Raw genomic sequence first — 22,101 nt, 5'->3', positions numbered from 1 at the left:
CAAGCTTTGACATTGCAGTGAAGATGCCCAACGATGCTTTGGAGGCAGTCCAAGTGAACAAGCATTGGACTCTCAGTAATGTTCGAGAACATTTGGTTATTATGGGTTTTGAGGCCCTTCAACAAGCACAATTTCGTTTACAAGGTCACAAGGTGAGAATCCTTCCACCACATTTTCAATACATCATGGTTTGTCGATCATTAGATGCTTATTTTTATGAATGTCCGCAGATTGGGGAGAGAATGGAAGACAAATTGAAGGTCGAGGAGGACTGGGGGATAGATGGAACTATGCTATCGATCTTATAACTTTGTAACTCTTGCAATTTTCATATTGATCCCCGCTGTAATCAACATGATTTGCTTCGGCAAATCATGCCTTTGAATATAATTTTTTGCATTGGGATGAGAAATCATTTTTTGGTGAAAGTGCCTTTTTTTAAAATGTCTTAAAAAAAGGGTACATTATAAAAGGGGGGCCACCTAACTCATTCACTATTTTCACTTTTGCAACTCTTGAGCTCCTCCACTCTCTATCCACACCCCAGGCTAAACATGGATGCTGCCACAGCCTCTGCATCTGTACCCACATCCACCCCTTTGTCACGCTTCATCCTCTTCCTCGAGGACACCAAATACAAAGGGAAGTTGGACCTCCACACCTTTCTTACTCGTCTCCCTGACCTTGACGCCACAGTTTCCCTTCACATGGATGCATTTGAGGAGATTTCTGCGTTCATGAAGGAGCACATCATAAAATATTCTGTATCTATCCCCCCACATGCAGGGATCTAGGTGCCTTGCGATCTTTTGCGCTATATACACAAAGGTGATCGTCCATTCGCCAAGCGGTTGCAACGATTCCAAGAAATTGCAGCCAATGCAGGCCATTACTTGGACGAGCAAGCCCCTGGGGTGTCAGCGCTCAAGAAGCGCAAGTTGGGGGTGGAGTACCTTTCTCGGCTCGCAACATTTATCTTCTTGGTGAGCGAGGAACCTGATTTGGAGGAGCTCCGCTTACCACACCTTCAAGTTGGGTCCTTTATCAAGGACACCAAGGAGCAGCAGGTTATCCCCATGAACCCTGCAGCGGAAGGAAAAGCACACCAGATGGAGTACCCTAGGGGTCTTGAGGAAGTGGTTGAGAAATCCATAGTTGCGGCTGGCCCTAGTGACACTCCAGTGCCACTACCACTGACGGATGTGGCTATCCCAGAGGTAGAAATTAGCCGCTTCTCCTCAGTGTTAGTGGATAGGGAGGAGTTTGTGTTCCTGCATGATTTGGAAAAAGCATTTGGCCTACGAATGGATGAATGCTTGAGCGTGCTATGCAACAGCAGCAAATGTCCCTTAGACAATACGCCAGACGCCCTAGAAAGAAAGCTCTTGCCAGATGGGGACTCTGTTGCTGACACTATTGCAGTTGTATGTACGGAGGTCCTGGCAGCAGAGCAGTTGCACGTGGCTGATGAAGATTTCCAAGCCACGCAAGCCAAGGTTGAGGCTACTAGGATGCCTATGCCATTATGCAACCTCCCATCTGATGATCCAAAGCTTGTATTTGTGGTGCATGGGACCATTGACTTGGATGCAAAGGGCAACAGGAAGGAGGATGACAAGGAGCAGGAGGTAAACTGTACCTAATTTTCATGTTACTATTTTATCCTTCGTTGTCTTTTTTCTCAACATTCATCGGTTTATGACAGGATGTTGTGGAGGTTGATGATTTTGCTGCAAGGCCGGGTGGCAAGCGGACGGGCTTTGGACCTCAAGCTTCCCTTGCGCATTACCTCGGACAAATCCCCCCTGGCGATGTGGCCATTATCCATAATGAATTTACTCCCCAAGCCCATTTTATGACTTGGTCGTTAAAAGCTTTGAGCAAGTTTTTGTGTGTGAGTACCATTGCTCAAACTGCGCATCAAGTGTTCCTAGTGCGTAGATCCCTTGTATGCACAGCGTTTGGCACTGTCTTTCGTGGTGAAGTGCTTGCCCAGATAGGGATACATGCTTCCATTGGCTCACCTGACCCAAATTCCATAGCGCAGTCCCTCTTGACTGGGGAGTTGCCTTACGCGCAAAATAGGCGCCAGGAAATGGTCAAAAAAATTCTGAACTCCTCAGATACATGATGTAAAATCACCGTGCTAGAAGGAATAAAAAATATTTGAAATTGTCTCTCTATATTGCAAATTCTTTTCAATCTGGTTTGTCAATCTTGAAAATTGTTTCAATTGGTGATATGAATTGTTTTTTGACTTTGTTATTTCAAGGTATGTAATTGCAGTCAAATTGAGTATAATTGTGATTTTTAAGTACCCTAGGGGGTTAGATTAGCCTATAAGCTGCAAAAAATGCCTGGCCACAAGGGCGCGCAAATGGCCCATCCATCAGTTTTGGATGGGCCATTTGCGCGCCCTTGTGGCCAGGCATTTTTTGCAGCTTATAGGCTAATCTAACCCCCTAGGGTACTTAAAAAGCACAAATTTATTGCAATAGATTGGTTTTGCAGCATTCATTTAAATGCAACCTTTTTATGGAAATTCCAGTATATGTTCACACTCAAGGACACTAGAAAAGCTCAAATCAATTATGAAATGAAGTTTCCAGCAAACTATCACTTGCTTTAGTTCTACCTACTACACCCTTGCACCAAAAAGTCAAATTACATTGGACACTTGGTTTCCCAATATGTTATTTGTTTTGATATCCTATAAGGAATTCAAAGCTTGAAATGACAAAAAAAAAGGTGTCCATAAGGATCCATATAAAATATTGATGCAAAACCAATCCATTGCAATAAATTTGTGCTTTTTAAGTAACCTAGGGGGTAGATTGGCCTATAAGGGGCAAAAAAAGGCCTGGCCAAAAGGGCGTGCAAATGGCCCATCCATCAGTTTTGGATGGGCCATTTGCGCGCCCTTGTGGCCAGGCATTTTTTTGCCCCTTATAGGCCAATCTACCCCCTAGGGTACTTAAAAAGCACAAATTTATTGCAATGGATTGGTTTTGCATCATTCATTTAAATGCAACCTTTTTATGGCAATTCCAGTATATGTTCACACTCAAGGACACTTGAAAAGCTCAAATCAATTATAAAATGAAGTTTCCAGCAAACTATCACTTGCTCTACCTACTACACCCTTGCACCAAAAAGTCAAATTACATTGGACACTTGGTCTCACAATATGTTATTAGTTTTGATATCCTATAAGGAATTCAAAGCTTGAAATGACCAAAAAAAGGTGTCCATAAGGATCCATATAAAATATTCATGCAAAACCAATAGGTTTTAGTAAATTTGGTTATTTTAAGTACCCTTGGGGGTAGATAAGGCTACAAGGGTCAAAAAAGGGCCTGGACACAAGGGCGCGCAAATGGCCCATCCATCAGTTTTGGATGGGCCATTTGCGCGCCCTTGTGGCCAGGTCTTTTTCTGTCCCTTGTAGGCTTATCTACCCCTAAGGTTACTTAAAATGCACAAATTTACTGAAATTGACTACAATTAAATACAGAACTTGAAATTACAAAGATAATAGACAGAGTAGACACAATTGCTGATCATATTGTCATTGGAAAGTCAAATCATTACAAAGATAAGGGTGTGCAATACAAAAAGAGGGGTAACTTCGGCTAATGCTCAAAGTCTCGTCGCAATCGTCGTGCAAGCTGCATATCTTTTGGCTGTATTGTCACTCGCTTTGCATGAATGGCACATAGGTTGGTATCTTCCAACACTGAAATGATGTGGGCCTCTGCAGCTTCTTGAATAGCCTCTAGCGCTATTGCTTGCATTCTATAATGATTTCCATAGCTTTGAAGCACTTCCTTCACAGTGTGAGCAAAGGGGGCGCGTCGAATCAAGAGCTCCGTCGTCTTCTGGTAGTGGCGGATTTCTGCAAATGCCCTTGCTATTTTTCGGCGCCGCTGCGGTTGTCTTGGGGGCACTTGCACATTTGCTGGCAGGCGGCGTGAAGGCTTCTTGAAAAACTTAGACTTGCGTCTGTTTACATGCTTAGGGGCTGGTTCTGCAGCCTGTTCCGATTCTTCCTCTTCCCTTGGTTGCCGATCTTGTCGTGTGGGGAGAGCTCCCTTGCCTTGAGGCAATGTCTTCCCCCCAACGGCCACTCGGTGTGTGGGCGGTATGTTTTCTCGCAGCCATGGTGGCTCACTCTCTGATTGGGTGTCTGTATTGACCACCCGAGTCCTGGATGGTCCTGCTTGTGATTGGGGGTGCGACGGTTGCTCCCTATCAGACCCTGATGTTTGCTGGCCCTCTGCTTCTCTCCAACACTGGGCACGTTGCTTCATTCTCTTTCTAGGTGTTATATCTTGAGGAGGTGGAGATTCAACAGTCCTTGATGACTCTCGTGCCCTACCACCATGCCCACTACCAGAAGAGTTCCTGGAACGGCCAGGTGTTTGTGGCCGTTTTCTTGTGCCTTTAAGCCATGACGGCTTCTCACATCCTTGGAGGGTGTTTTTGTTGGCAGGCGGATGCTCTTTCGTGGTTTGTTTGGTGCGCGCCATTTCGTTGGTAAGAGCTCACCTGTTGTTAAGAAATGAGTGATTTATGAGAGCATGCAATATTTATAAGGGCCCATTTAAAAAGGGCCCTGTTCACACTAATTTTTTTAAAAGAAGTATTATTTTTTAAATAAACATGTCGCTAAGAGTTGGACCCTGCGTTCATGTTTAGTGACTCGCGCAGTATCCACTTTGATCCTTGTCGCACTCTGCATCGCCGCCATGCAGCATGCTTGGTGGGACCTTGCGACATTTGCCACTTGTTGCTATGCTCTTGATGACTCCATTTGCGCACTTCAATAGCAATCTTGGATTGTCGCGCATGCTCCATTGTGAGCTTATGAGCAAATGTTGTGCGAAAAAACCAGTTAAACATCTCCTCCAAATAATTGGATTGCACCATTCCACCACCATGTCGAGTATTTTTGAATTACACTCCCCTTGCTCGATAATGGGACTTCTCCATGCCTTGAGTGCTAAAAATTTCAAGCGATCCATACTTGTGCATGAAAAATGCACCATGCGCAAACAAGATATGTTGAGCAAACGATCCACATTAGTAAATAAAAACAATCCCTTGTAATGAATACACCATGAATGACTTACCATGTAATGTGTGATGTTATTTTCACCGCAAGAAAGGGTGAAGACCTTGGTAAAATCCGCCAAAGCTTCTTGAAATGATTGCCATTGTTCTTCTGTTGTGCTGTTAAGGCTCATAAGCTTGACCATTTTATCAAAATGGGCCCAAACTTGCTTGCGCTTGTTTGCAAGCTCGCCATTTGAATCATTGTCAGTAGTAGCTTTGCATAACTCCTTCCAAAGCTCCCAAAGGTTACCTGCCTGCTGGTTGGAGCTGCTTTGAGCATCATATCGACTTGGCTTTCCTTGGGAAACTTTCTTCAAAAAGTGTCTAGCTTTTTGTCCACTCATTGACACTTGTTGAGCAATTTCATGGGCCTCCCCTGTGTTCTTTGCAGCAACTATAGACACATTTCCACCATGACAGCCAATGGAATTCAAGAGTACCTCCACTCTTTTGATCGCTTCCTGGGACTTTTCCAACGGTTTCATTGTGAAAGCATAGTCAATGTGGAGCTTCAATATCCTATCAAAAATACGCATGAATGCGTGTAATGTACAAAAATGTACATTCGATAGAGGAAATCAAAAGATTGGATTCCAAGTGTGGTCCTTTTGATCACGGTCTGGGGCATTGAGCATGGGACATCTGAGAATAGATGCTTCCCATTCTCTACCTTCATCTCTGACATCATGACAATCTAACCCTTGTTCTCCATGCCCTTGCCATGGAAGCATGTAACTGGCCTTTGCAGTGCTCTTATGTGATTTTTTTCCATTAGGTTTGTACCCTCGAGTGCAAAATGGACAAGGCATGAGAGAAGAAGCCCCTTGTTTGCAGCCAAGCAAACACTTTATGGTCTTCAAATCCCCACCTAAGTGCCACTCCACATCATAACTACCAAAGCCCTCAATCTCCAACTTCTGACCTGCAGTTTGGGAGTGTATTACTTCTGTGATCCATGGAGTTCTCTCAAAAATCCACGAAAGTACTCCATTGGTCTCTTTGGGCACCTCAATAGCACCCAACCACCAAATGTCTTTCTTTGATTGCACGCTAAAAGATAGGGTGGGATATGGCTCGACTGAATCCCTTCGCTTGGTTTGCAGAAGGGCCTCGTTCATTAGAGTGACACTTAGTCTCTCTAACCTTCGGCCTTTCACTATTTGACACTCATCGAGTTTCAGCACAAAAGCGACTTTTGTGCCAATCACTACAAAATAAATAGTGCTAAGACCTTAAACTTCATCTTCTATGAAAAGAATAATACCAAAGAAAAAAGTAAAGTGTGTCACCTTCTTCAGGTAACTCATAAAATCTAAGCATGGATTCTTGAAGCCTTCTAAGATCCACGAAAATATTGTTCCACATTGTGTAAGGAAAGCCCTTATTTGAAGGTCTTATGGATTGTTTCTTACCTTTTCCCCTTGTCTTTGTTGCGCACGAAGCATAATGGCATTGTGTCCTCAATGTGTAGGTATGTCCCAATGCGGGAGAACACATCTTCGTTTGTGGCCTTCTTTGCGAGCTTGACCTTGTGAGGAACGGGAAATAGGTTTTCCACAATGCCATGTTCTTTGAGGGCATCCTTTAGGAGTTGAAAAATAGCCTGATAGGCTTTGGTGCTGATTCCAGCCTCATCACAAGCTTGTTGAACGTCATCATCATTAACCACATTTCTTAATTTACGCATAAGGTCCTTGGTGACTGCATCCTTAATGTGCTTACCTCCAGGTGGTTGTAAGATAGAAATAACGTCCTCGGTATTGAGACAACTAGTGAGAAGGTTGACTCGATTATCTTGGCTTGTTCCACCGCATGCCTCCTGGATGAAGTTTCTAGCAACAAATAAACATAAATATTAGAAAATAGTGTGAAGTAAGAATGCAGTGCAAGTAAAGACCAAATCACCTTGTGGCTGTAACTCGTGGTTTGCGTGCTCCTCCGGAATGTGCAAGAGTTTCAATGGATGAATACGGGCGTTTGCGTTTCCTTGCACCAAGGGGTGTTTCTTTCAAGTATGTGATGGTGCTGGTAAGCTTCTGGATGTGGGACTATTTTTCTTGCATTTGTTGTTCAAGACTTTTAACTACCCTCTCCGAAGAGGCAACACTCTCTTGTAATGCTGTTGTCTTGAGGTGAAGAGCTTGACATTCGTGCATCCACATATGCAAAGAAGCACCTGCACCCATACACAGCCGCTTGCAATAGCCTAACAAGCCTGCTTCTCCCCTCCCAAGAAATTGAAGAAATGTGGAAAGGCTATTAAACGGTGGATGGAAGCGGCTTATAGGATCGTAAGGGTACAAATGGCCATCCACCCAAATGTCAACATTGGTCTCACAAGAGGTGCGACGTTCCTGTGATGACCTTTGATCACCTTCACTAGTGGTCTTCGGTGCAAATGCCGTGGGTAAGCGAATATGTATGGTTTTGGTGTGCGGAGTACGTGGTGGTGGAAGCAAACCATTTGTGATGTCCGTGAGCACCATGGATGTAACATTTAATGGCCTAAAATCTTTTGTGTAGCGGAAATTAGCATGAACATAGTGGGCATTTCATTAGAGTTGATTCCTAATGAGAATTACAAGAGTGCTTGGGTGGAGAGAGCAACAAAAAGCATAACACCTAGTTAGATAGCATCGACAATACTTTCAAAAGAGAGAGCAATTAAACTATTGACAACAGTTGAGGACCGGATTTGCATGGAGCCGGTCCCCCCTCCAAAAGGCTTTGTATTATGGTTTCTCCCATCAAGAGAGACATTGTACAATACAATTCTTTGTGTTCCTTCAAGACTAGCTAGTGCAATGAAGATGGAAGCTTCATACACCAAGCAAAAACACTTAATCAAACACAACTTGAATTATCCCCGTTCTCAGACCCAAGACCTCACACACCTTCGAAGATGGTGAGAGCTAGCAGGGTATGAGAGTAGATTGAGAGGAAAAAGAAGTATCTTACGAGAAAGAAGTACATCTCCTCACATAATCACTCATATTAGCATAGCTTAGCTTAGTAATTAGCTTGGTAGAGAAGATGAGCATGCATTGAAGCTTGGCTCTTGGTTGGATTTGCATCCACATGCCAAGAGAGTGTTGATGTAGGCTTCTATCTCACAAGCTTGGAGTAGGTGATGAGCTCTCCATTAAAGCTTGGGAGGAGATAGAGTATTTTCCCTTCACACATGGTCAAGTGTGAGAGTGTGTGTGTCAATGCCAAGCAAAAATCAGCCCCCTCTCTCTCTTGGGCGAGCCCTAGCTGCTAAATTAGGCTGGCTTTTGCCTCATTGGACCTCCCCAGATCTAGCCAATAGGGATTAAGCAGCATAAGTGATAGCCTTCTGACATGTGTCCCCCTTTCCCCTTTTGTGAGAGCTTTAGATAATTAAATAATTAAACTAAACTCTCATTGGACCCCTTTGCCTCCTGGCCAATAGGAATCAGGCAAGCCATGGGGCTCCTGAATGCTCATTGGACCCCTTGGGAGACTGCCCAATAGTCTTCTAGGACACTTAATTCTTATTGGTTTCTTTTATTAAATGTTTTTAAACTAATTAAACTAGATTTACTCTAGCTTAATTCTCATTGGTCCATTTCAAGGGTCTTCCAATAGGAATTGGGCACACCTTGTGGGCATCTGGCCTAGGGAGCTGACATGTGTCCCTCATTCCCTTTGTGTAAAGGGAGCCTGTGTGTGTGTGTGTAGCTTTCTCTCTCATCCCCTAGCTTTGGGGCTCGCCCCCTCCCATGTAGGGATATGCAAAGACTTTTTGAGCTCACACTAAGCATCCAATTTTCCTAGGGTTAACCTTTGGACACAACCTTTGAATTTTGGAACCTTAGCATTTTGGAAGTCTTAATGGGCTGAACCTTAGGGTCTTTTTGGCCCATTGTTTTACATGGCTCTTTTGCAGATGGCCCCCCCTTTGGATCCCTATTTTCCCTCCTTTGGATCCCTACTGTGGCCCGTCTGCTAACTTAACCAATATTCTAGCTTTTTCTCCCTTGGCACTTCCCCACATTAAATGATCAGTTTAATATGAGAAAATCATTTAGGAGAATTAGATATTGATTATTATGAGAAGATAAAGCATATGCATGAGTCCTTTTCTTAGCGGGTAGAGGATCCCTATGTTACCCTACGACATCATTCCATAATGGATGACTAGTCCATTTGGCGCTTGAGAGCCTGAGGCTGCCGCAAGCATGTCTGTACATTAGTCCTATCAGTCTTCCATAGTAGAGTGACAAGCTCTACTTTGGTGTTTGGGAGACGTCGTCCCCGCAAACTTGATCTAAGCATGCATACTACTTCATTTTTGTGCACAAATCAAGAAAAAGAGAGTCTTATAAGACAAAAATTTTTGTTCATTTTTAACATTTTGTACATTTGCTTACTCTTGGGAAGCATTGTAAGCATTGACAAGGTTTAGGTTATCCTTTAATTGTATGCCTTGCATCCATCTAGCATCTTCAAAAGGATAATTCTTAAACGTAATAAGATATCGTCTGATAGTCTTACCGCCTCTTAATACCTTGTCTTCATGTCGGAGAATGGACTCGGGCTGCAGCACCTCCTCGTGGTCCTCGATCTCCGGTGGGTCTTCAATAGTTGGTTCTTGAGGTGGCTCTCCTTTGTAAGGCTTCAAGAGGCTCACATGAAAAGCATTGTGTATGAGCCAATGATTGGGCAACTTAAGTTGATAGGCCATCTCATTGATTGGCCTAAGAATCTGGAAGGGACCATAGTACCTTTTTGCTAGTTTAGCATAGTACTTTTGGTGGCCCGTAGGATTCTTGCCCGTAGTGTGCCTTAATTGAGCCTTGGGAAACTTTAACAAGACCCAATCGTTTTCTTTAAAGGCTTGGGCTCTTCTGTGCTTGTCAGCAGCAACCTTTTGCCTTTGCTGTGAGATAGAGATAGCATCCTTAATCTTTTGGAAAGATTCTTGTAGGTCTCGGCTATACTCATCTGCAGCGAAGATCTTCCCATGTACCTTAAGTAGCAAGGGACTTTTTGATCTTCCCTCAATTACCTCGAAAGGTGCTTTTCCTGTAGAAGTATGTACAGTGTTATTGTAAGCATACTCTACTAAGGGTAAGTACTTCTCCCATTGGGATCTTTGATCTACTTCCATTACATAGGCTTTTAGTAGATCGAGAATAGTTAGGTTAGCTATTTCACTTTGGCCATCAGTTTGTGGATGATAGGCCGAAGAGAAGTTTAGCCTTGTTCCTAAATTCTCAAAGAGACCCTTCCAGAAATTACTGGTCATTCTAGGATCTCTATCCGACACTATGGACATTGGCAAGCCATGGTACTTGAAAATTTGTGAAATGAAGAGGGTTTCCATTTGATGGGCTTTGATAGTCTTTTTGACAGGTATAAAATGAGCTTGTTTACTGAACCTGTCTACTATCGTCCATATTCCTGTATTCCCATGGATAGACTTAGGCAATCCAAAGATAAAATCCATGGATATGCTCTCCCATGGTGAATTAGGGATTGGCAAGGGTTGAAGCAATCCAAGTTGCTTCCCTCTATCAAATTTTGTCTTTTGACATACCACACATTTGGAAACATACTCGTGTATGTTCACTTTCATGGTAGGCCAATAGAAATATGTTTCAATTCCCTTTAGGGTAGACTGAATCCCTCTATGCCCTGCATATGGGGGAGCATGAGATTCATACATTACTTTCTCACATAGTGAGTTAGTAACGCATAGTCTATTGCCATAGAGAAGATAACCATCTTGTAAAATAAATGGTTCTTCTTTCTTCCCTAATGCAAGGGCTGAAATCACATCTCTAAAATCGGGATCAATAGCATACTCATCTATCATTGAAGATAGATCATTGTGAGTTGCTATGGAAACCGCATTCACTCTCGGGCGTCTTGAGAGTGCATCGGCTACTTGATTATGCTTGCCAGCAATGTGAGCAATATGAAAATGAAATTGCGAAAGGAAATTTGCCCACCTCATTTGTTTGTCGGAGAGCTTGGTTTGCGTCATGAAGTACTTAAGACTTTGGTGATCCGTTCGCAGAATGAAAGGAGTCCCCAATAAATAGTGCTTCCATGAGTCTAAGGCATGTAGAACTGCAAGGAGTTCTTTTTCGTATATGCCTAGAGCTTGCTCAACAGGGTCGAGCCTTCGACTCTCATAGCCTATGGCGTGCCCTTCTTGGAGCAAAACAGCCCCAAGGCAATCACCACAAGCATCACATTGGACCTCAAATGGTTTTGAGAGATCCGGTAGTGTAAGCACAGGTTGAGAGATAAGCTTTTCTTTAAGCTTTTCGAAAGCATTGTTCTCCTTAGCAGACCACGTATACCTAACATTTTTCTTTGTTAGGTCATGTAATGGTCCCGCAATTTGTGAGAACTTTTCTATGAAGCGTCTATAGTATGCACACATACCTATAAAGCTTCTTAGTTCATGAAGATTCCTTGGTTTAATTAGGCCATCCTTTTATTACCTCTAATTTGGATGGATCCATTTGGATTCCATCTTGAGAGATAATGTGACCTAAATATTGAATCTCTTGCAAGAAAAATTCACTTTTCTTTCGATTAACATAAAGTATATTCTCTCTTAAAACTTGAAATATTACCTGGAGGTGTTGCTTATGTTCCTCTAATGAATTAGAGTAGATGATAATATCATCAAAGAACACTCCAGTGAAGGTTCGATGAGGCCTGAACAGCTTCTCCATCAAGCGGTTAAATGTGGCTGGTGCATTAGTCAAGCCAAAAGGCATGACAATGTATTCGTAAAGACCAAATGTAGTACGAAATGCGGTCTTTACAATGTCTTGATCAACTATCCTTATTTGATGATAGCCACTTTTTAGGTCAATCCTACTGAAGTAGGTCGATCCTTGTAGCTTATCAAATAGGTCTTCTACCCGTGGAACGGGAAACCTATTCTTGATAGTGATCCTATTTAGTGCTCTATAGTCGACACACATACGATATGTGCCGTCTTTCTTTTGCACTAATAGCACAGGTGAGCAAAATGGAGATGAGCTAGGCCTAACCATGCCCTTCTCAATTAACTCATGCACTTGCCGCATAATCTCCTCTTGTTGAGCTTGAGAAACTCTATAAGGAGGTTTGTTAGGCGGTGAACTTCCTGGAAGAAGTTCAATTGCATGGTCGTCATTACCTCGTTTAGGAGGTAGCTCACAAGGGATGTCGTCAATAAAGACATCTTGAAACCCCTTGAGAAAATTGGATAACTCTAATTCCTTTTGGTTGCTTTTATTTTCTTTTGCTAAAGCATTAGGTTCATTTTGAGAATCTTTAACAAAAATCATGTACACGGAAATAGAGCTCTTTATTGACTTGTTGAAAGCTGGTGTATGTACAATGGGGATGGTGTTACCCATCTCCCTAGTATCTATATACATGTCCTTTTCCCTGAACTTAAAGGAGATTCTCCTTTCAGGAAATTTAACATGGGCAGCCAGACGGTCAAACCATGGTGCCCCTAGGATTACATCCTCATGCTTGAGAGGAGAGATAAAGAAATCCTCTTTGTCCACATAGCCTTGGACATGAAGCCTCAATTTCCCGATTAAGGGAGTGACTGAAGCTTCTTGCCCCTTGAAGGCACTGTCTGCGGGTAGGATATCTCCCATCTCGTAGGATTGTATGCCTAGCTTGGTGGCTAACTCCATAGATATGAAATTGTGAGTAGAACCAGGGTCAAAGAGAATAAAAGCATCATGTTCTCTTACCTTTCCCCAAGCATGGCATAGAGGAGATCCTTTGTGGTGAGTTTGGTGAATCTCCTCCTCTTGGATTTCAACCAAAGAAGCTCTAGGAGGATCTTGGCGGTTGTTCTTTTGGGGACAAGCGCGGTACGCATGCCCTTGTTCGCCGCACTTGAAACACCGGTTATCTTTACGATAACGCTCAAGCTCTTCAGGAGAGAGTTTATTCTTTCCTTTGTAAACTCCCTTCTCTTTAGCTTTGTTGGAATTGCCCTTAGGAGACTTTTGGACATTGTCCTTCCCCTTAGGCTCATTGTAACCTTTGTTTTCCGGGGGCTTATTATTTCTTTTACCCCCCGTTTGGAAATTGATTCGCGAGGCCACCATAGTATGGTGTATTACCGCCGATATGGTACGTGGCCTTTGGGAGTTGACATACTCCGCCATTTCTTCGGTTAAGCCCGCACAAAATTGTTGCTTTTGCTCTCCAAAATCCAACTTTTTGAAGACAGTGGCTTTGAGTTGTAGGTCCCAAAACTTGTCTACATATTTGTGGATGGATTCATTGGGAGAGAGCTTTAAGCTTCGCCATTCGGTGAGTACTTTGTCTTTGGCATCGGTGGCCAAAAACTGCTTCATAATGGAAGCTCTTAAAGCCTTCCATGTTCGTGGAGCTTCACCGTTGGCTCGTAGGCTAGACCACCATTGTCTGGCGGACTTTTGAAAGTGCATAGCTACATGGCGTAGCTTAGAGGACTCCGTGAAGCCCTCATCTCCAAACGCCGCATCGAATTGCTGGATAAAGGCCAAAACTTTGTCTGTAGCACCGAAGGTGCCATCATAGGTAAGGAAAGAGATGCTCTTCCCTCCCTCTTTGAATTTCTTCAGCTTGGACGACCTCTTCCATGCGGCATAGGATTTCCTATGGCCTCTTCTTTTTGATGGTTCAAAAGTTGCACCATCACTTTCTTCAGAAGATGAAGAATTTGAAGAAGGTGGAGAAGAGGGTGACCTCTTTCTCGCCTTTTTCTTGTCTTGATCTTTGTCGTCTTCACCATAGCTTTCATAAGAGGAAGAGGATAAAGAAGATGGAGAAGAGGGTGTCCTCTTTCTCGCCTTTTTCTTCTCTTGCTTTTTATCATCCCTCTTTGAATTATGGCGTGGAGAAGAGTGTGATGGTCTTCTCCGCTTTGGTGGTGATGGAGAGCGTTTAGCCCGCCGTCTTCGTGGAGCCATCTCCGCCGAGGTGGCGGGAGACTCGCTTATTTCTCGTTCCTTCGGTGGAGGCTCTTGAGTTCTCCTTTGGGAAGGAGATGCATCATCAAGAAGTAAGTTCTTGAGCCCTTCATATGGATTCTCTTCTTCTTCCCGAATCGGAGAGAGACCTCTTTTGGTAGTCTCACAAGGAGGCTTCCTAGGTGTTCTCTCGTCATGGTGATGAGCTTGGAGAATCCCGTGAGCACGGAACTGCCGTTGCACTTCACTTTGGAGAGATGGATTGCCCATGGCTTGTTGAAGCCTAGAAACAAGATAATTAACAAGCATTGAAGCATCATTAGTAGCTTGCTCATGAGCAAAATCAAAGTTATCAACATTAATTTCACTCTCTTTAATATTGTCAGCCATTCTAACAACTTTTAGGTGTAAACTTTTTAGGTGTACTTTGGCACTTCAAGCCCTAGTTGCTACTCCTCTTTACCCCTTTAGAAAAAGCACTCAAGCTACTATACCCGCGGCTCGAATACCATTAATTGCAAGGAATAGAAGAGAGGGTCTTTCGACACCAAAACAGCACCGGCTCCTGTCAAGCTTCTAATAGCTCAATAGTGGTTAAGCCGTAGGCAAGCCCCGTAGGACTCCACTATTAAGACCATAGCTCTCGACGGTGATGCCCCGTTAACTACACAAAGGCAGGCGCACTGCAAGGCTGAAAAATCCCTATTCTACTTACTCACAGGCAATTAATAATACCAACCATTTGTAGCTAGCTTGAGGACCTCCCTTCTTGAGCAAGAAAAGAGAAACCTTGAGCTCTGATACCAATGTAACATTTAATGGCCTAAAATCTTTTGTGTAGCGGAAATTAGCATGAACATAGTGGGCATTTCATTAGAGTTGATTCCTAATGAGAATTACAAGAGTGCTTGGGTGGAGAGAGCAACAAAAAGCATAACACCTAGTTAGATAGCATCGACAATAATTTCAAAAGAGAGAGCAATTAAACTATTGACAACAGTTGAGGACCGGATTTGCATGGAGCCGGTCCCCCCACCAAAAGGCTTTGTATTATGGTTTCTCCCATCAAGAGAGACATTGTACAATACAATTCTTTGTGTTACTTCAAGACTAGCTAGTGCAATGAAGATGGAAGCTTCATACACCAAGCAAAAACACTTAATCAAACACAACTTGAATTATCCCCGTTCTCAGACCCAAGACCTCACACACCTTCGAAGATGGTGAGAGCTAGCAGGGTATGAGAGTAGATTGAGAGGAAAAAGAAGTATCTTACGAGAAAGAAGTACATCTCCTCACATAATCACTCATATTAGCATAGCTTAGCTTAGTAATTAGCTTGGTAGAGAAGATGAGCATGCATTGAAGCTTGGCTCTTGGTTGGATTTGCATCCACATGCCAAGAGAGTGTTGATGTAGGCTTCTATCTCACAAGCTTGGAGTAGGTGATGAGCTCTCCATTAAAGCTTGGGAGGAGATAGAGTATTTTCCCTTCACACATGGTCAAGTGTGAGAGTGTGTGTGTCAATGCCAAGCAAAAATCAGCCCCCTCTCTCTCTTGGGCGAGCCCTAGCTGCTAAATTAGGCTGGCTTTTGCCTCATTGGACCTCCCCAGATCTAGCCAATAGGGATTAAGCAGCATAAGTGATAGCCTTCTGACATGTGTCCCCCTTTCCCCTTTTGTGAGAGCTTTAGATAATTAAATAATTAAACTAAACTCTCATTGGACCCCTTTGCCTCCTGGCCAATAGGAATCAGGCAAGCCATGGGGCTCCTGAATGCTCATTGGACCCCTTGGGAGACTGCCCAATAGTCTTCTAGGACACTTAATTCTTATTGGCTTCTTTTATTAAATGTTTTTAAACTAATTAAACTAGATTTACTCTAGCTTAATTCTCATTGGTCCATTTCAAGGGTCTTCCAATAGAAATTGGGCACACCTTGTGGGCATCTGGCCTAGGGAGCTGACATGTGTCCCTCATTCCCTTTGTGTAAAGGGAGCCTGTGTGTGTGTGTGTAGCTTTCTCTCTCATCCCCTAGCTTTGGGGCTCGCCCCCTCCCATGTAGGGATATGCAAAGACTTTTTGAGCTCACACTAAGCATCCAATTTTCCTAGGGTTAACCTTTGGACACAACCTTTGAATTTTGGAACCTTAGCATTTTGGAAGTCTTAATGGGCTGAACCTTAGGGTCTTTTTGGCCCATTGTTTTACATGGCTCTTTTGCAGATGGCCCCCCCTTTGGATCCCTATTTTCCCTCCTTTGGATCCCTACTGTGGCCGGTCTGCTAACTTAACCAATATTCTAGCTTTTTCTCCCTTGGCACTTCCCCACATTAAATGATCAGTTTAATATGAGAAAATCATTTAGGAGAATTAGATATTGATTATTATGAAAATGGAAGCTGTTGCGTGAGGAAGCAAATGATGAAAAGATAGAGGGGGAAGGGTAGAGAGGCCGAGCAGGATGGGAGGAGAGAAGGACTAGGGAGGGAGGGGAGGGAGAGATTGGGGAGGAGGAGGAAGGTAGGGGCAGAGAGGGAGAGGAGAGGGAGAGGGAGAGAGGAGGGAGGAGGGAGGAGGATGAGAGAACAAAATGTTTATTACTTTTTGGGGGAAAAGATTTTTGAAAAAATAGACTTTCTAAGCTTGTGGGTTAAAAAATGGGTCAAAAAATGATTTTTGGATATGTATATATGTTGGGAGGGAGTTTTAAGTAAAAAAAAAATAAAAATGAATTTTTTTAAAAAAAGTCAAATTTTGACTCTTTTTGACCCACGGAATTGCTGATGTGGACACACCCCTATGCTTCCTTCACTTTAAAAAAGGTTAGAGAGAGAAAGCAACCTTTTAGGTCCACATCCTACATTTGTCTAAAAAAAAGGCTAGAAAAGCTTACTCAAAACTACCTTCTTCAATGCCCTTGCCCCCTAAACCCCACACAACATTAGCCTTAATCCCTAAAAATTAGGATTCCTTACAAGGCCCATGCAAGGTTCATATTTCTCTTAATGTGGCATGACAAAACAATGGTAGGAATCACTCGGGATAAATTATACAGCTTGTGCGCCGCAAAGATCACAATAGAGAGGTTTGTTTCATTTCATCTTAAAATCTAATTTGTCATTTCAATGTGCATTGTAATCAGTACATTAACTTTTGGATTGACGATTATAAATTTGTTCATTAGACGCAAAGAAATTCTTCACATGATGATATTGACCAAAGTTAAGAACTCCAAGGGAGCCCAAGGGAGGTCATTTTGCGGACTATAAGAAACTTAGAGCCTACATGAGGCAAGAGACCTATTGGCAAGGAATGTTTGGCAAAGCAGCAAGTGTTATTTCTAGGTTGAGGTGGAGGGGCCTTTGTTGCCAAAAACATTTGAGGTCTTTTTTAAGGCATTCAAGAAGACACATGTTTCATTGTCTTATATTCATGTTTTGGCAAACATGAAGAGTGCTTCAGATTATGCCTCTTTACCCGAAGTGATGCATGCAAGCAAACATCTTGTGTACAGGAATTGGATTGTTTTGAGTACTAATTTTTCTTCACGATGTATTTTATTGTCTCTTCTTTATAGTGATTTTTTATTTAGATGGATATTGAATTGTATGCGGCTAAGGATGATAGAGTTTATGCCAGAGGATGTACAAGAATGGTTAGATAAAAAGGATGATAATACTATGTTCTTGTCAACACACTCAGAAAAGGGTATTACACCTTGGGAGTGCTCTCATTGTACATGGTAGTTGAAGTATCCCCTAGGTGAGGAGGAGAGCTTTCTCTTCCACCAAAAGGATCCACCCTAGCATCAAAGTCTTGCTTCTCTGAAACTATTATGAGTTGTTCACTACATGAGAGGATGCCAACAAAACACACCACAGGTAGACGTTCTTTGCTTGTTTATTTGTTTTTTATTACTCCAATTATTGCTTGCATTAACCGTTGACACTCCTTTGGTTTTCTAAGCATTCTTTGAGATTATCAGCAATTGAAAATGGAATTGTCATGTTCAGGAAAGGAGTTTATTACATGTGTGGATGCTTTATTGCTGGATGTGGAAGCAATTGATGACCTAGCATGGCATAGGTAAGACTTTCATATTTTTCTAAAACGTTAAAATACCATAATTTACTCTTAGCATGATCCTTTGGTTTGTGTTAGTATTGAAATGTGGTTCCAGAAAACACCAATCTATGATGGGCATGAGTATTCATTGAAGGGGGAAATCTCCCAATATGTGGCAAGGTTGATATTTGCAGACTTCCCTACGTCCATGTTAGTTGATGGTATTCACAATCACACTATAGGTGAGCTTTTTTTATGGATTTGTGTTTGTTATACAATGCATATATGTTATGATGCAATTTTTCTTTCTAACTTGAATGTGTAGGTAATGTAAAAGTTGTTCCTTAGTGGAACCACTTTTCCACTGCCTTGGCGAGTGGTGTCATGGAAATTGCTGATGTTCACTTGGAAGAGGAGGGTTTCTTGGTGACTTTGTCTCTTGCACAACATTTGGGGGATCTTGCCATGCAAGCTAATAGAGTTAGTTTGCAGCTCATTGCTCGTGGACATTGATGTGTGATGGGGGATACTTGCATACAAAGATCGGTGAGCAGGTGAGGTTGCCTTCTTTATGTGAAGCTTGCGCATGAAATTTAGAATACTTCTCATTAAGTGATTTGTTCTCTCCTTACATAGGTGATGGATATCACTCTTGGTTTGTTTTATCGTAAGAATGCTCAAAGCATTCCACCTCATTACGATAGAAAGTCTGGCTAGGGTGTTTCTCTTGAGTGATTTCCGGCTTCAAGAAGCTATCTCACAGAGTCTCCACCTCATTCATCTAGCAATTATACAAGCTAGAGATTTGAGTCGAGGGGGAGCAGAGCGTATTGAGACTTTTTACAGGTAACTTTCTCGCCATGAACCTTGTGAAATCAGCACACTAATCTTGATAGTTATATGCAAGCTCTTGCCGTTAAATTTTGATTATTATGTTTGACACAGCTGGTTGCTAGACACATTCGCATATGAGAACAACCATGTTATGGACTATTTTGCTGGGTGTGGTGGCTTGGGGCTTGCTTGCACAAAGGATATCCATCAGTGTCTAATGCTAGAGATTGATTTGTTTGTCTTCTCTAAGTTTAGAGAAGAAAGTTTGTTGGTCTTCCTCCTAAGGAGAAAAACTAGTAGATAAGTTACTTCCATAGTTGGAATTTTTTTTGTGTGACTTGACTCTATGTATTTTTTGAGATAGTAGGAACAACAAGAAACATATGGAGATTGTGGGTTTTTCCCTTGTCCCCACAGGGGTTTTTGCATCCACAATCATGATACATTGATTTGGGATGATGTTTTATATCTCAAATCGAGGATCAATCTATATGTTGTTCAACTATGGGGAAATTGTTATGTTTGTCATTAACTATATAAAAGCTATTTTCACCCAATAAGGATTATATCTCTTAAAGTGTGTAGTGACAATGTATATCAACTTAAATCGATGATGGTGGAAAATGGAAAACTTTAAGGATCTTTATATGCTTAGTACACTAGTCCACGACATCTGACCCTTGACTATTAACTTGTCATTTGCATAAGCTCATCTTCTAAAACCAATTGGAGCCCTCATATTGACCAATGGCTTCTTCACAATGCGCATGACTCTGCAAATTCTCAATTGTTTTAATTTCTTACCTTTATGTTGGATGAAGGAGCTGAATATTTTTAGAAGTGTCTACCAAATTAAGAATCAAATTCGGTCCAAAAAAGGAACTGTGACTTTATAACCTTAGGCCAATTCACAAGGAGATGATTGTACCCGCATTCGAATACACTCCCCAAGGATTTGGCTAGTCAAAGCAACACAATAAGCACGAAGTTTACTTTATATAATTGCACTCATCGGGATTTTTTATTTTCTCGGCGGCCTACCGGGCTATGTCTTTTCCTCGATGGGCCCGTCGAGAAAATAAAAAATCCCGACAAAACCTGAGGGAGTATGCTTTTACCCCATAGGCGACTCTATGGGTTTCTCCACGTCATCATCAAAGTCACATTAACAATTAACATGATCACATCTTTTTCTTGTGTAATTACTAGAGTTATTAAGATAATCACATGATCGTGATCACATCAATGAAATCCCTAGGTAGCACCCATGTGTACATGGCAGGATGCATCATAGTCCTTATGCTATGTAAATGGAGCATGCAAGTTGGAGTGGGATGAAAAAGGTGATCCAATGCCCTCATCACCACCAAAATAGGTGTCCCAATAAGAGTCCCTATTGTTCTGCCTTCCACAACACTCACTATCCTGAGAGGAACACCTATTTGCACTACTGGAAGATGCTCGTCGACCACCCTTGGACTATCAATGAGGATCAGGCAATGTTGGAGTAGAATGGAATGGTGTGATATCACGCGATGGAAAGGTGTGGGTCAATAAGAAACCACGGTAGAAGTGTTCCTATCAATATAAGGCTTTGGGACATATAGGGTCCCTCCATGACTCCCCGCGTTGTGGTCTACTATGAAAGACCATAAGTCACTAGGTGCTTTTGAGTGTAGAAACTAAACAAACCTTGTGTCAAATGCATGTACTCCTCTCACAAAGAGAGTGCACATTGTAGGTCTGGATCCATTAGCATGTGAGGAACCTAAGTAGATGGACTTAGGTTCTAGATTTAAAAAAACATAGCTACATTCAAGCTCACATTTAGCTATTACTGATAAAACTTTCTAAGTCAAGAGAAAAATTCACTAGAGGTGACAACCACTCTGGTGAGAATCCCAACTACAATGTGAACCAACCAAAGGAAGAAGACCGGGGCTTCTCCCCATTAGCCGATCTCTTGTTTGACATATATAAGAGATTAGTTTGCACGTAATGACTTGATTTCTCTCTAATATCCCTATACCTAGTCTCTACCATCTCTAGATTTCTCTTCGAAATCTATCTAATGTAAACTCTAACCTACACATAGTCCCTACCCAATATGCACACCTCTACCTATCTACCTAAGCTATATGAGAGGTAGATCTCTATCCTCTTATGTACCTAATTTGAGCCTAGAGAGGATGTAGAGAGAGAGAGGGTAAATAGAGGTAGATAGAGAGGGTGTAAGGAGAGAGCTAGATAGATTTTTATCCATCTATCCATCTCTCTTTCTACACCTAATCTCTACCTAATATGCACACCTCTATCTCTCTACCTAGGCCTTGGTGGGGGGATGCACAACTCAATAACTCATATATAATGTGAGTTTGTAGGGTAATATAAAAACACCTCTATCTCTCTACCTAGGCCTTGGTGGGGGGATGCACTACTCAATATCTCATATATAATGTGTGTTTGTAGTGTAGTATAAAAACACCTTGTTTTACATGTTTGAATGAATAGAACGATCCTTTATTTTAGGATTTTTTTCTAAAATGGAATATAGAACCCTCCTCTTTTTAATATATCTCTATTAAATTGCCTACAAACTTTGAATTGTAAAACCCCTCTTATTGAAATTGTGTGATACATTATCATGACTACATAGTGCACCCCCCAAGACCTCAAGTAGATAGAGAGGGCAGCAAGAGGGAGGTAGATCAAGGAAGATAGGAGGTGCATAGAGGGAGAGATAATCTCTATCTTCTACACCTAGTCAGAAGCTAGAGAGAGCATAGAGAGAGAGAGGTAAATAGAGGTAAATGAAGAAGGCATTCCTAATTTGAGGCTAAAGAGGGTGTAGAGAGAGAGGCAAATAGAGGAAAATGGAGGAGGCATAGAGAGAGAGGTGAATAAATGTTGGGTTTCCAAGACCTAGTCCATTTTGTTTTCAACCTGTTGGAACATTGTCTTAGAGAATGCATATGATGCACTCAATTCTGCATGGGAAAGGGTGGCTATAGTTAGTGAACAAGACAATCCTTTCTATATATATATATATATATATATATATATATATATATAAAGGCTTTGAGTAATAATGCAATACATAGAATTTATTTTTTCTATTGTGTGTTGAG

This window comes from Adiantum capillus-veneris, chromosome 6 (genome assembly GCF_014529385.1).
Source record: "Adiantum capillus-veneris isolate H3 chromosome 6, ASM1452938v2, whole genome shotgun sequence".
Taxonomy (NCBI): domain Eukaryota; kingdom Viridiplantae; phylum Streptophyta; class Polypodiopsida; order Polypodiales; family Pteridaceae; genus Adiantum; species Adiantum capillus-veneris.
This window is presented reverse-complemented; position numbering follows the sequence as displayed.